Source organism: Rutidosis leptorrhynchoides, chromosome 10 (assembly GCF_046630445.1).
Source record: "Rutidosis leptorrhynchoides isolate AG116_Rl617_1_P2 chromosome 10, CSIRO_AGI_Rlap_v1, whole genome shotgun sequence".
NCBI classification, from domain to species: Eukaryota; Viridiplantae; Streptophyta; class Magnoliopsida; order Asterales; family Asteraceae; genus Rutidosis; species Rutidosis leptorrhynchoides.
This window is the reverse complement of record NC_092342.1, coordinates 184,745,041-184,761,278: the sequence shown is the minus strand read 5'-3', so window position 1 is coordinate 184,761,278 and position 16,238 is coordinate 184,745,041.

Here is a 16,238-nt window from a genome sequence, read left to right as displayed (position 1 = left end):
GTAATCTTGAGATACCATAGACACGTATACAATGTTTCGACCTATCATGTCGACACATCTATATATATTTCGGAACAACCATAGACACTCTATATGTGAATGTTGGAGTTAGCTATACAGGGTTGAGGTTGATTCCAAAATATATATAGTTTGAGTTGTGATCAATACTGAGATACGTATACACTGGGTCGTGGATTGATTCAAGATAATATTTATCGATTTATTTCTGTACATCTAACTGTGGACAACTAGTTGTAGGTTACTAACGAGGACAGCTGACTTAATAAACTTAAAACATCAAAATATATTAAAAGTGTTGTAAATATATTTTGAACATACTTTGATATATATGTATATATTGTTATAGGTTCGTGAATCAACCAGTGGCCAAGTCTTACTTCCCGACGAAGTAAAAATCTGTGAAAGTGAGTTATAGTCCCACTTTTAAAATCTAATATTTTTGGGATGAGAATACATGCAGGTTTTATAAATGATTTACAAAATAGACACAAGTACGTGAAACTACATTCTATGGTTGAATTATCGAAATCGAATATGCCCCTTTTTATTATGTCTGGTAATCTAAGAATTAGGGAACAGACACCCTAATTGACGCGAATCCTAAAGATAGATCTATTGGGCCTAACAAACCCCATCCAAAGTACCGGATGCTTTAGTACTTCGAAATTTATATCATATCCGAAGGGTGTCCCGGAATGATGGGGATATTCTATCTTGTTAATGTCGGTTACCAGGTGTTCTCCATATGAATGATTTTTATCTCTATGTATGGGATGTGTATTGAAATATGAAATCTTGTGGTCTATTGTTACGATTTGATATATATAGGTTAAACCTATAACTCACCAACATTTTTGTTGACGTTTAAAGCATGTTTATTCTCAGGTGAATATTAAGAGCTTCCGCTGTTGCATACTAAAATAAGGACAAGATTTGGAGTCCATGTTTGTATGATATTGTGTAAAAACTGCATTCAAGAAACTGATTTCGATGTAACATATTTGTATTGTAAACCATTATGTAATGGTCGTGTGTAAACAGGATATTTTAGATTATCATTATTTGATAATCTACGTAAAGCTTTTTAAACCTTTATTTATGAAATAAAGGTTATGGTTTGTTTTAAAAATGAATGCAGTCTTTGAAAAACGTCTCATATAGAGGTCAAAACCTCGCAACGAAATCAATTAATATGGAACGTTTTTAATCAATAAGAACGGGACATTTCAGTTGGTATCCGAGCGTTGGTCTTAGAGAACCAGAATTTTTCATTAGTGTGTCTTATCGAGTTTGTTAGGATGCATTAGTGAGTCTGGACTTCGACCGTGTTTACTTGAAAAATGATTGCTTAACAAATTTTGTTGGAAACTATATATTTTTAACATGTGAATATTATGTGATATATTAATCTCTTAACGCGTTTGATATTATGTGATAGATGTCTACCTCTAGAACAAGTCCCATTAACTCACCTAATAATAATGAAGAGTCAAATGTAAATTGGAATGATTCGTGGACTGATTCACAAGTTCCCGAAGAGGAACCGGAAGAAGAGTCGGAACCGGAAGAAGAATCGGAAACGGAAGAAGAATCGGAACCGGATGAAGAAATAGAACCGGTGGGGGAAATAATAAAACGGTTAAGTAAAAGAAAATCCTCAACCAACCGACCAAGGTTAATTATGGTCAATGGTGTTTCCGCCAAGGAAGCAAAATATTAGGAGGATTACCAATTCTCCGATGAATCGGATTCCGACGAGAATTCCGATGATGTTATAGAAATTACCCCAACTGAATTTAAAAAGGCAAAAGAAAATAATAAGGGAAAGGGCATAAAAATAGAGAAATCTAATTCCAACCCCGATGAACTTTATATGTATCGTCAACGCTCGAAGTCCTTAAGTTGTAACAATGACCCGGGAACCTCTAAACCACCAGGTTTTTCTAAACCAATGTGGACAACGACGGCTCGTATTAGGGGAACATCATATATCCCTAGAAACTTGGCAAAACGAACCAAAACCGAAGAAGAAGAAATGAGCGAGTCGGAATAAGATAGTTGTATTCGTGTGGTGTAATATATGTAATATAGTGTTCTTATGCTTTATGATATATGTAAAAATTGCTTGTATTAATAAGTATTTTTTTATGAATCTAACTCTTGTCTATTTTACAGTTTAAAAACACAAAATGGATAGACAACCCAATATTTTAAGAGACCTACCCGGAGACATGATTGATGAAATCTTGTCTAGAGTCGGCCAGAATTCCTCGGCACAACTATTTAAGGCGAGATCAGTTTGTAAGACATTCGAAGAACGTTCCAAGAATGTCTTGGTTTATAAGAGACTTTCGTTTGAAAGATGGGGGATATCACATTGGGAAACCCATAAGTTACGATGTGTTAACTTTGACGCATATATTGCGGGGAACCCAAATGCTATTTTACGCAACGGGTTAAGAAATTATTTTGACTCAATATATCCGAATATTGGACTTCGTGATTTAGAAAAAGCGGCTAACATGCAACATAAAGAAGCATGTTATGCTTACGGATTAGTAATGTTCGCTTCTCACCAAAGTGAGAACAAGAACATCGGGCTACAACTATTAAACAAAACGTTTCCACAAGTGACGGAGTCGGTAATTGGGGTAAGAAATGAGGTTTTTAGATTATTACGGGACTGTTGGACATTACGTAACCCTCGTCCCTTTGACGACGTTACAACACGCTGTCTTATCAACGGCCATAACGGTTATGTTGCACAAGACCAAGGATGGGAAGTAGTCCTAGTAAAACCAGAATGCATGACTTGTTTCTGGACGTATGAATTACGTGTCTTTATTGCCTTTGCTGAACGACTTGTGTACTAGCTAGAATTATCTTCACAACTATCTTGTATCAAAGTTATTGTGTGCTATATTTCATGCTTTATGTAAAATAAGCGGTATTGTAAGTTTGTAAAATATTGTATAAAAGTTTGAACGCGAAATATTATTATAATCAGTTTTTCATATAGAATTGTAGTAGTTGAATTGTATATTAGCTACTAAGTATGAACTTAACGGGTAGGTACTACCCGAATTTAAACTTATAAAACACTAATATGAAGAAAAAGCTTTTATAAATGAGTTCATATTATGCTACGAAATACTATTAACTACTCTTAATATTCTGTATGATTAACTTGTTCCATTTAACTATTTTGAAGGAAATGGCACCGACTACTCGACACACCGTGAATATGAATGAAGAGGAATTCCGTACTTTTCTAGCTTCAAACATAGCCGCAGTACAGGCTGCGCTACATACCAACAATAACCTTGGATCTAGCAGTACAGGAAATCGTGTAGGATGCACCTACAAAGAATTCACTGCCTGCAAACCTTTGGAATTTGATGGAACCGAAGGACCGATCGGATTGAAACGGTGGACCGAGAAGGTCGAATCGGTGTTTGCCATAAGTAAGTGTACTGAAGAGGACAAAGTAAAGTACGCTACGCATACCTTCACAGGTTCTGCGTTAACACAGGTCCCAGAACCGAGGTCAATAAGCTCAAGACAGAACTTAGAGGGTTACGAACCCAAGGATTTGATATTACCACGTACGAAAGACGATTCACAGAATTGTGCCTATTGTGTCCGGGAGCATTCGAAGATGAGGAAGAGAAGATCGATGCGTTTGTGAAAGGATTACCGGAAAGAATCCAAGAAGATATAAGTTCACACGAGCCCGCCTCCATACAACAGGCATGTAGAATGGCTCACAAACTCGTGAACCAAATTGAAGAAAGAATTAAAGAACAGACTGCTGAAGAGGCCAATGTGAAGCAAGTCAAAAGAAAGTGGGAGGAAAACGGTGATAAGAATCACCAATACAACAACAACAGCAATTACAACAATAATCGCAACAATTATCCCAACAATCGCAACATCAATCGCAACTACAACAAACGGCCCAACAACAACAACAACAGCAACTACAACAATCATCCCAACAACAATAATAACCGCAACAACAACAACAATCAGAAGCAGCTATGCCAAAGGTGTGAAAAGAATCACTCGGGGTTCTGCACCAAATTTTGCAACAAGTGTAAAAGAAATGGTCATAGCGCGGCGAAGTGTGAGGTCTACGGACCAGGGGTTAATAGAACGAAAGGAACAAATGGTGTCGGAACGAGTAATGGCGGAGCAAGTAGTGTCGGAGCAAGTTATGCCAATGTAGTTTGTTATAAATGTGGAAAACCGGGCCACATTATTAGAAATTGCCCGAACCAGGAGAACACGAATGGACAAGGCCGTGGAAGAGTTTTCAATATTAATGCGGCAGAGGCACAGGAAGACCCGGAGCTTGTTACGGGTACGTTTCTTATTGACAATAAATCTGCTTACGTTTTATTTGATTCGGGTGCGGATAGAAGCTATATGAGTAGAGATTTTTGTGCTAAATTAAGTTGTCCATTGACGCCTTTGGATAGTAAATTTTTACTCGAATTAGCAAATGGTAAATTAATTTCAGCAGATAATATATGTCGGAATCGAGAAATTAAACTGGTTAGCGAAACATTTAAGATTGATTTGATACCAGTAGAGTTAGGCAGTTTTGATGTGATAATCGGTATGGACTGGTTGAAAGAAGTGAAAGCGGAGATCGTTTGTTACAAAAATGCAATTCGCATTATACGAGAAAAAGGAAAACCCTTAATGGTGTACGGAGAAAAGGGCAACACGAAGCTACATCTTATTAGTAATTTGAAGGCACAAAAACTAATAAGAAAAGGTTGCTATGCTGTTCTAGCACACGTCGAGAAAGTACAAACTGAAGAAAAGAGCATCAATGATGTTCCCGTCGCAAAAGAATTTCCTGATGTATTTCCGAAAGAATTACCGGGATTACCCCCACATCGATCCGTTGAATTTCAAATAGATCTTGTACCAGGAGCTGCACCAATAGCTCGTGCTCCTTACAGACTCGCACCCAGCGAGATGAAAGAACTACAAAGCCAATTACAAGAACTTTTAGAGCGTGGTTTCATTCGACCAAGCACATCACCGTGGGGAGCTCCTGTTTTGTTTGTCAAGAAGAAAGATGGTACATTCAGGTTGTGTATCGACTACCGAGAGTTGAACAAACTTACCATCAAGAACCGCTACCCACTACCGAGAATCGATGACTTATTTGATCAACTACAAGGCTCGTCTGTTTATTCAAAGATTGACTTACGTTCCGGGTATCATCAAATGCGGGTGAAAGAAGATGATATTCCAAAGACTGCTTTCAGAACACGTTACGGTCATTATGAGTTTATGGTCATGCCGTTTGGTTTAACTAATGCACCAGCTGTGTTCATGGACCTTATGAACCGAGTGTGTGGACCATACCTTGACAAGTTTGTCATTGTTTTCATTGATGACATACTTATTTACTCAAAGAATGACCAAGAACACGGTGAACATTTGAGAAAGGTGTTAGAAGTATTGAGGAAGGAAGAATTGTACGCTAAGTTTTCAAAGTGTGCATTTTGGTTGGAAGAAGTTCAATTCCTCGGTCACATAGTGAACAAAGAAGGTATTAAGGTGGATCCGGCAAAGATAGAAACTGTTGAAAAGTGGGAAACCTCGAAAACACCGAAACACATACGCCAGTTTTTAGGACTAGCTGGTTACTACAGAAGGTTCATCCAAGACTTTTCTAGAATAGCAAAACCCTTGACTGCATTAACGCATAAAGGGAAGAAATTTGAATGGAATGATGAACAAGAGAAAGCGTTTCAGTTATTGAAGAAAAAGCTAACTACGGCACCTATATTGTCATTGCCTGAAGGGAATGATGATTTTGTGATTTATTGTGATGCATCAAAGCAAGGTCTCGGTTGTGTATTAATGCAACGAACGAAGGTGATTGCTTATGCGTCTAGACAATTGAAGATTCACGAACAAAATTATACGACGCATGATTTGGAATTAGGCGCGGTTGTTTTTGCATTAAAGACTTGGAGGCACTACTTATATGGGGTCAAAAGTATTATATATACCGACCACAAAAGTCTTCAACACATATTTAATCAGAAACAACTGAATATGAGGCAGCGTAGGTGGATTGAATTATTGAATGATTACGACTTTGAGATTCGTTACCACCCGGGGAAGGCAAATGTGGTAGCCGATGCCTTGAGCAGGAAGGACAGAGAACCCATTCGAGTAAAATCTATGAATATAATGATTCATAATAACATTACTACTCAAATAAAGGAGGCGCAACAAGGAGTTTTAAAAGAGGGAAATTTAAAGGTTGAAATACCCAAAGGATCGGAGAAGCATCTTAATATTCGGGAAGACGGAACCCGGTATAGGGCTGAAAGGATTTAGGTACCAAAATTTGGAGATATGAGAGAAATGGTACTTAGAGAAGCTCATAAAACCAGATACTCAATACATCCTGGAACGGGGAAGATGTACAAGGATCTCAAGAAACATTTTTGGTGGCCGGGTATGAAAGCCGATGTTGCTAAATACGTAGGAGAATGTTTGACATGTTCTAAGGTCAAAGCTGAGCATTAGAAACCATCAGGTCTACTTCAACAACCCGAAATCCCGGAATGGAAATGGGAAAACATTACCATGGATTTCATCACTAAATTGCCAAGGACTGCAAGTGGTTTTGATACTATTTGGGTAATAGTTGACCGTCTCACCAAATCAGCACACTTCTTGCCAATAAGAGAAGATGACAAGATGGAGAAGTTAGCACGACTGTATTTGAAGGAAGTCATCTCCAGACATGGAATACCAATCTCTATTATCTCTGATAGGGATGGCAGATTTATTTCAAGATTCTGGCAGACATTACAGCAAGCATTAGGAACTCGTCTAGACATGAGTACTGCCTATCATCCACAAACTGATGGGCAGAGCGAAAGGACGATACAAACGCTTGAAGACATGCTACGAGCATGTGTTATTGATTTCGGAAACAGTTGGGATCGACATCTACCGTTAGCAGAATTTTCCTACAACAACAGCTACCATTCAAGCATTGAGATGGCGCCGTTTGAAGCACTTTATGGTAGAAAGTGCAGGTCTCCGATTTGTTGGAGTGAAGTGGGGGATAGACAGATTACGGGTCCGGAGATTATACAAGAAACTACCGAGAAGATCATCCAAATTCAACAACGGTTGAAAACCGCCCAAAGTCGACAAAAGAGCTACGCTGACATTAAAAGAAAAGATATAGAATTTGAAATTGGAGAGATGGTCATGCTTAAAGTTGCACCTTGGAAAGGCGTTGTTCGATTTTGTAAACGAGGGAAATTAAATCCAAGGTATATTGGACCATTCAAGATTATTGATCGTATCGGACCAGTAGCTTACCGACTAGAGTTACCTCAACAACTCGCGGCTGTACATAACACTTTCCACGTCTCGAATTTAAAGAAATATTTTGCTAAAGAAGATCTCACTATTCCGTTAGATGAAATCCAAATCAACGAAAAACTTCAATTCATCGAAGAACCCGTCGAAATAATGGATCGTGAGGTTAAAAGACTTAAGCAAAACAATATACCAATTGTTAAGGTTCGATGGAATGCTCGTAGAGGACCTGAGTTCACCTGGGAGCGTGAAGATCAGATGAAGAAGAAATACCCGCATCTATTTCTAGAAGATTCGTCAACACCTTCAACAGCTTAAAATTTCGGGACGAAATTTATTTAACGGGCAGGTACTGTAGTGACCCGAACTTTTCCATGTTTATATATATTAATTGAGATTGATATTTACATGATTAAATGTTTCCAACATGTTAAGCAATCAAACTTGTTAAGACTTGATTAATTGAAATATGTTTCATATAGACAATTGACCACCCAAGTTGACCGGTGATTCACGAACGTTAAAACTTGTAAAAACTATATGATAACATATATATGGATATATATATATATAGTTAACATGATACTATGATAAGTAAACATATCATTAAGTATATTAACAATGAACTACATATGTAAAAACAAGACTACTAACTTTATGATTTTTAAACGAGACATATATGTAACGATTATCGTTGTAAAGACATTTAATGTATATATATCATATTAAGAGATATTCATACATGATAATATCATGATAATATAATAATTTAAAATCTCATTTGATATTATAAACATTGGGTTAACAACATTTAACAAGATCGTTAACCTAAAGGTTTCAAAACAACACTTACATGTAACGACTAACGATGACTTAATGACTCAGTTAAAATGTATATACATGTAGTGTTTTAATATGTATTTATACACTTTTGAAAGACTTCAATACACTTATCAAAATACTTCTACTTAACAAAAATGCTTACAATTACATCCTCGTTCAGTTTCATCAACAATACTACTCGTATGCACCCGTATTCGTACTCGTACAATACACAGCTTTTAGATGTATATACTATTGGTATATACACTCCAATGATCAGCTCTTAGCAGCCCATGTGAGTCACCTAACACATGTGGGAACCATCATTTGGCAACTAGCATGAAATATCTCATAAAATTACAAAAATATGAGTAATCATTCATGACTTATTTACATGAAAACAAAATTACATATCCTTTATATCTAATCCATACACCAACGACCAAAAACACCTACAAACACTTTCATTCTTCAATTTTCTTCATCTAATTGATCTCTCTCAAGTTCTATCTTCAAGTTCTAAGTGTTCTTCATAAATTCCAAAAGTTCTAGTTTCATAAAATCAAGAATACTTTCAAGTTTGCTAGCTCACTTCCAATCTTGTAAGGTGATCATCCAACCTCAAGAAATCTTTGTTTCTTACAGTAGGTTATCATTCTAATACAAGGTAATAATCATATTCAAACTTTGGTTCAATTTCTATAACTATAACAATCTTATTTCAAGTGATGATCTTACTTGAACTTGTTTTCGTGTCATGATTCTGCTTCAAGAACTTTGAGCCATCCAAGGATCCATTGAAGCTAGATCCATTTTTCTATTTTCCAGTAGGTTTATCCAAGGAACTTAAGGTAGTAATGATGTTCATAACATCATTCGATTCATACATATAAAGCTATCTTATTCGAAGGTTTAAACTTGTAATCACTAGAACATAGTTTAGTTAATTCTAAACTTGTTCGCAAACAAAAGTTAATCCTTCTAACTTGACTTTTAAAATCAACTAAACACATGTTCTATATCTATATGATATGCTAACTTAATGATTTAAAACCTGGAAACACGAAAAACACCGTAAAACCGGATTTACGCCGTCGTAGTAACACCGCGGGCTGTTTTGGGTTAGTTAATTAAAAACTATGATAAACTTTGATTTTAAAGTTGTTATTCTGAGAAAATGATTTTTATTATGAACATGAAACTATATCCAAAAATTATGATTAAACTCAAAGTGGAAGTATGTTTTCTAAAATGGTCATCTAGACGTCGTTCTTTCGACTGAAATGACTACCTTTACAAAAACGACTTGTAACTTATTTTTCCGACTATAAACCTATACTTTTCTTTTTAGATTCATAAAATAGAGTTCAATATGAAACCATAGCAATTTGATTCACTCAAAACGGATTTAAAATGAAGAAGTTATGGGTAAAACAAGATTGGATAATTTTTCTCATTTTAGCTACGTGAAAATTGGTAACAAATCTATTCCAACCATAACTTAATCAACTTGTATTGTATATTATGTAATCTTGAGATACCATAGACACGTATACAATGTTTCGACCTATCATGTCGACACATCTATATATATTTCGGAACAACCATAGACACTCTATATGTGAATGTTGGAGTTAGCTATACAGGGTTGAGGTTGATTCCAAAATATATATAGTTTGAGTTGTGATCAATACTGAGATACGTATACACTGGGTCGTGGATTGATTCAAGATAATATTTATCGATTTATTTCTGTACATCTAACTGTGGACAACTAGTTGTAGGTTACTAACGAGGACAGCTGACTTAATAAACTTAAAACATCAAAATATATTAAAAGTGTTGTAAATATATTTTGAACATACTTTGATATATATGTATATATTGTTATAGGTTCGTGAATCAACCAGTGGCCAAGTCTTACTTCCCGACGAAGTAAAAATCTGTGAAAGTGAGTTATAGTCCCACTTTTAAAATCTAATATTTTTGGGATGAGAATACATGCAGGTTTTATAAATGATTTACAAAATAGACACAAGTACGTGAAACTACATTCTATGGTTGAATTATCGAAATCGAATATGCCCCTTTTTATTATGTCTGGTAATCTAAGAATTAGGGAACAGACACCCTAATTGACGCGAATAATAAAGATAGATCTATTGGGCCTAACAAACCCCATCCAAAGTACCGGATGCTTTAGTACTTCGAAATTTATATCATATCCGAAGGGTGTCCCGGAATGATGGGGATATTCTTATATATGCATCTTGTTAATGTCGGTTACCAGGTGTTCTCCATATGAATGATTTTTATCTCTATGTATGGGATGTGTATTGAAATATGAAATCTTGTGGTCTATTGTTACGATTTGATATATATATAGGTTAAACCTATAACTCACCAACATTTTTGTTGACGTTTAAAGCATGTTTATTCTCAGGTGAATATTAAGAGCTTCCGCTGTTGCATACTAAAATAAGGACAAGATTTGGAGTCCATGTTTGTATGATATTGTGTAAAAACTGCATTCAAGAAACTGATTTCGATGTAACATATTTGTATTGTAAACCATTATGTAATGGTCGTGTGTAAACAGGATATTTTAGATTATCATTATTTGATAATCTACGTAAAGCTTTTTAAACCTTTATTTATGAAATAAAGGTTATGGTTTGTTTTAAAAATGAATGCAGTCTTTGAAAAACGTCTCATATAGAGGTCAAAACCTCGCAACGAAATCAATTAATATGGAACGTTTTTAATCAATAAGAACGGGACATTTCATCTATGTACGGTAGGCGTGAATCCTAAAGATAGATCTATTGGGCCTGACAAACCCCATCCTGACTATGGGATGCTTTAGTACTTCGAGGTTGTTTTAAACACACCTGATTTGGTGTACTTCAGAGGCTAAAACATGAACGTTAAGGCTTGTTACCGGGTGCCTACAACTTATAGAATACTTTTATACACTTGCGAGTGTACATATATTTATAAACGGAAATCTTGTGGTCTATTAATATATTGAAATGATTATTATGATAAACCTATGAACTCACCAACTTTTTGGTTGACACTTTAAAGCATGTTTATTCTCAGGTATTAAAGAAATCTTCCGCTGTGTATTAGCTCATTTTAAGGATATTACTTGGATTCATTCATGGCATATTTTGAAAGACGTTGCATTCAAGTCATTGAGTTCATCAAGATTATTATTATGTCAATTATAGTTGGATGTATTATGAAATGGTGTGCATTCCGTCAACTTTCGTTGTAAAGAAAGTTTGTCTTTTAAAAACGAATGCAATGTTTGTAAAATGTATCATATAGAGGTCAAAATACCTCGCGATGTAATCAACTATTGTGAATCGTTTATAATGTATATGAACGGGTCCTTTCATTATAACACATCTATCCTTCATGTTCTCGAGAATTTCCATTGCTTTATTTAGTTTCCTGACTTTTGTGTACATGTCAATAATTGCATTCTCAAGAGATACACTTTTATGCAATTTATTTTGATTTAACTAAGGATGCATCATTCCTAAATCTAACACACCCAACTGTGCACAAGCCTATAGTGCAACTGTAGTGACCCGGAAAATTTCGACTAATTTTAAATCAAACTCTCGATACGATATTGTATTTTCAACACGATAAGCAAAGTCTGATAGGTTGAGTCTCAAAAATTTTGAACTGTTTCATATATTCAATTGACCTTCGACTGTTCTCGACGATTCACGAACAACTAATTGTAAATAGATACATATATATTTAAATATATATATATATAAAATAATTTGAAATATTATTTGAAATAATATATGATTTAATGGTGGGAAATAATTATGTGAAATAATATGCGATTTAATGAAAACTACTATTACAATATATATATGTATATAAATATGTATATAAATAGTACTTGTAAATATATAAAATAATATTAAATCTATTTGTTTAAAAATATATATTTATGTGATAAAACTTGTTATTTAAAACTGATTATATATAGAGAGAGAGTAAATGGAAAATGGATGATTTCGAACTTAATTGGCAAACGTCAGTAACACTCGGTTGATGTTTTATTAGTTTTAATATAGATATTATACATGTTCATGAAGGTTTGATATAAAAGTTAGACTGTAAATCGATTACGAAGATGTTAGATTTGTTAAAAATATTATTACCTTTTTAAGTTTAAATATTAGTACTCCGTACATATAAATTGGAACGGAAAATAAATAATTATCGAACCTTTTTGATCAGGTTTCAAATAGTTAATGAGTGAAATAATTAATTTTATTTAATCTAAAAGTTTGGGATTTTTAGGAACACTTTTATATTTTAACTGTTTAGCAATGGACACGAAATAACATCCGTGAGAACTGTCGTCAACTTAATTGAGATTGATGATTTCATTTTTCCACGTTCTTAAGATTTTTAATATTATTATATTATATATTATTACCTCAATATCCTGTACATACATTGCATCTTTCATTTTTAGTAATCTTCACCAATTCAACATCTAACACATCTAGGATTATATCTATTCTTGTTTCTATTATCTAGAACACACCTGCATCATTCATATTATAACTCGTATTTTTTTTTACCCAACAAGAATACACCCATTCATCTTCTATCATATCAAGTCTATCATCATCATGCTTAAGTTCAACAACTAACAACCACCACCACTCAACCGATCACTTCCACCTTCTTCCTCGTTGAATATTCGATAACCAAACCCACCATCTTGTCCTACTCCTTCTCTTCTCTTGTTTATGATAACCTCAAACACCCAAAAGACACCACCTCGGATCACTAGGAAATCACACACCACCACCTGCCCGCAGCCCGAAACAATCACCACACGAAAACACCCACCATCACTTAATATATCTATTTCACCAGTCACTAAACCCACGTCCACCAACATCACCATCTTCATCGTGATCAAAACAACCACCATTGCTAATATGCTAACCTGTTTCTGCTGCTGCAATAATTATGTTTTCTGTTTCCACTTGAATCACCACTTTTTTTGGAACAAACACCACCTGTGAGTTAACTGTTACTAACTTAGTTTCATGTTTCCTATTCGATAACCATGCATCTCCAACCGGAACAACCATTAACAACCACCTTACACAAGCCATTCACCACCATGTAGCCTGCAAACCGACCACCACCATAATCCTTACTTGTACAAATTGTTGCAGCCGCTATACACGTTTGTACTTCTGTTCTTGTTTGAGTTCAAACCCATTTAAACATTTTCAGGTAAAATCACTATCCACAACCACGACACTATCACCATCTCTTTAAATTTTCTAGCTATCTGTTTCCTATTTTTTTTTATCGATGTATCTATAAACCTATCATTCCATCACCATTAAACCCACAAGAATGCTACGCTGCTGCTAATTACCTATTACCATCGACAAAACCCACTATTATTGAACACCTCACTTCATACGTTTTAATTTATCTTCTTCATCAACACACCTGTTATCTGTTTTCTATTAAATTCGAAAGCCAAGAACGCCAACATCACTTTCCCGTTTCTTTTATACTTCGAACACCTCAACAATGAAGAAAAGTTACACATATTTTTTTATTACACATACCCAAAAACTCATCCTCAATTCTTTCTGTTTTCACCGAAATAATTGTGTGTTCCTATGCCCAAAAATCGATGCTACTGCTGTAGCTACCATCTGACTTTCACTCGTTTCTGTTTACATTCAATTGATGAAGACAAAACTGTGAGGATGGATCGGTGTTATATAAATAATAATTATACAACAATAAGTGACGAATTGATGATTATGATTTTTAAATAATGATGATGATAGGGTAATGGAATGATGATGATGCAAACGTATAGAGATAAGGATGTACCGACCGAAACTTTTTCTGATTGTTATATTTTAATTGAGTTGCATTCAGAATTGGGTTTCTTTAAAAATATCAATGGGCCGAGATCCAAAGTGTATACTTATGTTGGGCTAATAGGGTTCGACATAGATAACGGGTTATATAAATGATATGGAGTATAAATGTAGTGACCCAAACTTTTCCATGTTATATATATTAATTGAGATTTATATTTACATGATTAAATGTTTCCAACATGTTAAGCAATCAAACTTGTTAAGACTTGATTAATTGAAATAGGTTTCATATAGACAATTGACCACCCAAGTTGACCGGTGATTCACGAACGTTAAAACTTGTAAAAACTATATGATGACATATATATGGTTATATATATAGTTAACATGATATTATGATAAGTAAACATATCATTAAGTATATTAACAATGAACTACATATGTAAAAACAAGACTACTAACTTAATGATTTTGAAACGAGACATATATGTAACGATTATCGTTGTAACGACATTTAATGTACATATATCATATTAAGAGATATTCGTACATCATAATATCATGATAATATAATAATTTAAAATCTCTTTTGATATTATAAACATTGGGTTAACAACATTTAACAAGATCGTTAACCTAAAGGTTTCAAAACAACATTTACATGTAACGACTAACGATGACTTAACGACTCAGTTAAAATGTATATACATGTAGTGTTTTAATATGTATTCATACACTTTTGAAAGACTTCAAGACACTTATCAAAATACTTCTACTTAACAAAAATGCTTACAATTACATCCTCGTTCAGTTTTATCAACAATTCTACTCGTATGCACCCGTATTCGTACTCGTACAATACACAGCTTTTAGATGTATGTACTATTGGTATATACCCTCCAATGATCAGCTCTTAGCAGCCCATCTGAGTCACCTAACACATGTGGTAACCATCATTTGGCAACTAGCATGAAATATCTCATAAAATTACAAAAATATGAGTAATCATTCATGACTTATTTACATGAAAACAAAATTACATATCCTTTATATCTAATCCATACACCAACGACCAAAAACACCTACAAACACTTTCATTCTTCAATTTTCTTCATCTAATTGATCTCTCTCAAGTTCTATCTTAAAGTTCTAAGTGTTCTTCATAAATTCCAAAAGTTCTAGTTTCATAAAATCAAGAATACTTTCAAGTTTGCTAGCTCACTTCCAATCTTGTAAGGTGATCATCCAACCTCAAGAAATCTTTGTTTCTTACAGTAGGTTATCATTCTAATACAAGGTAATAATCATATTCAAACTTTGGTTCAATTTTTATAACTATAACAATCTTATTTCAAGTGATGATCTTACTTGAACTTGTTTTCGTGTCATGATTTTGCTTCAAGAACTTCGAGCCATCCAAGGATCCATTGAAGCTAGATCTATTTTTCTCTTTTCCAGTTGGTTTATCCAAGGAACTTAAGGTAGTAATGATGTTCATAACATCATTCGATTCATACATATAAAGCTATCTTATTCGAAGGTTTAAACTTGTAATCACTAGAACATAGTTTAGTTAATTCTAAACTTGTTAGCAAACAAAAGTTAATCCTTCTAACTTGACTTTTAAAATCAACTAAACACGTGTTCTATATCTATATGATATGCTAACTTAATGATTTAAAACCTGGAAACACGAAAAACACCGTAAAACAGGATTTACGCCGTCGTAGTAACACCGCGGGCTGTTTTGGGTTAGTTAATTAAAAACTATGATAAAATTTGATTTAAAAGTTGTTATTCTGAGAAAATGATTTTTATTATGAACATGAAACTATATCCAAAAATTATGGTTAAACTCAAAGTGGAAGTATGTTTTCTAAAATGGTCATCTAGACGTCGTTCTTTCGACTGAAATGACTACCTTTACAAAAATGACTTGTAACTTATTTTTCCGACTATAAACCTATACATTTTCTGTTTAGATTCATAAAATAGAGTTCAATATGAAACCATAGCAATTTGATTCACTCAAAACGGATTTAAAATGAAGAAGTTATGGGTAAAACAAGATTGGATAATTTTTCTCATTTTAGCTACGTGAAAATTGGTAACAAA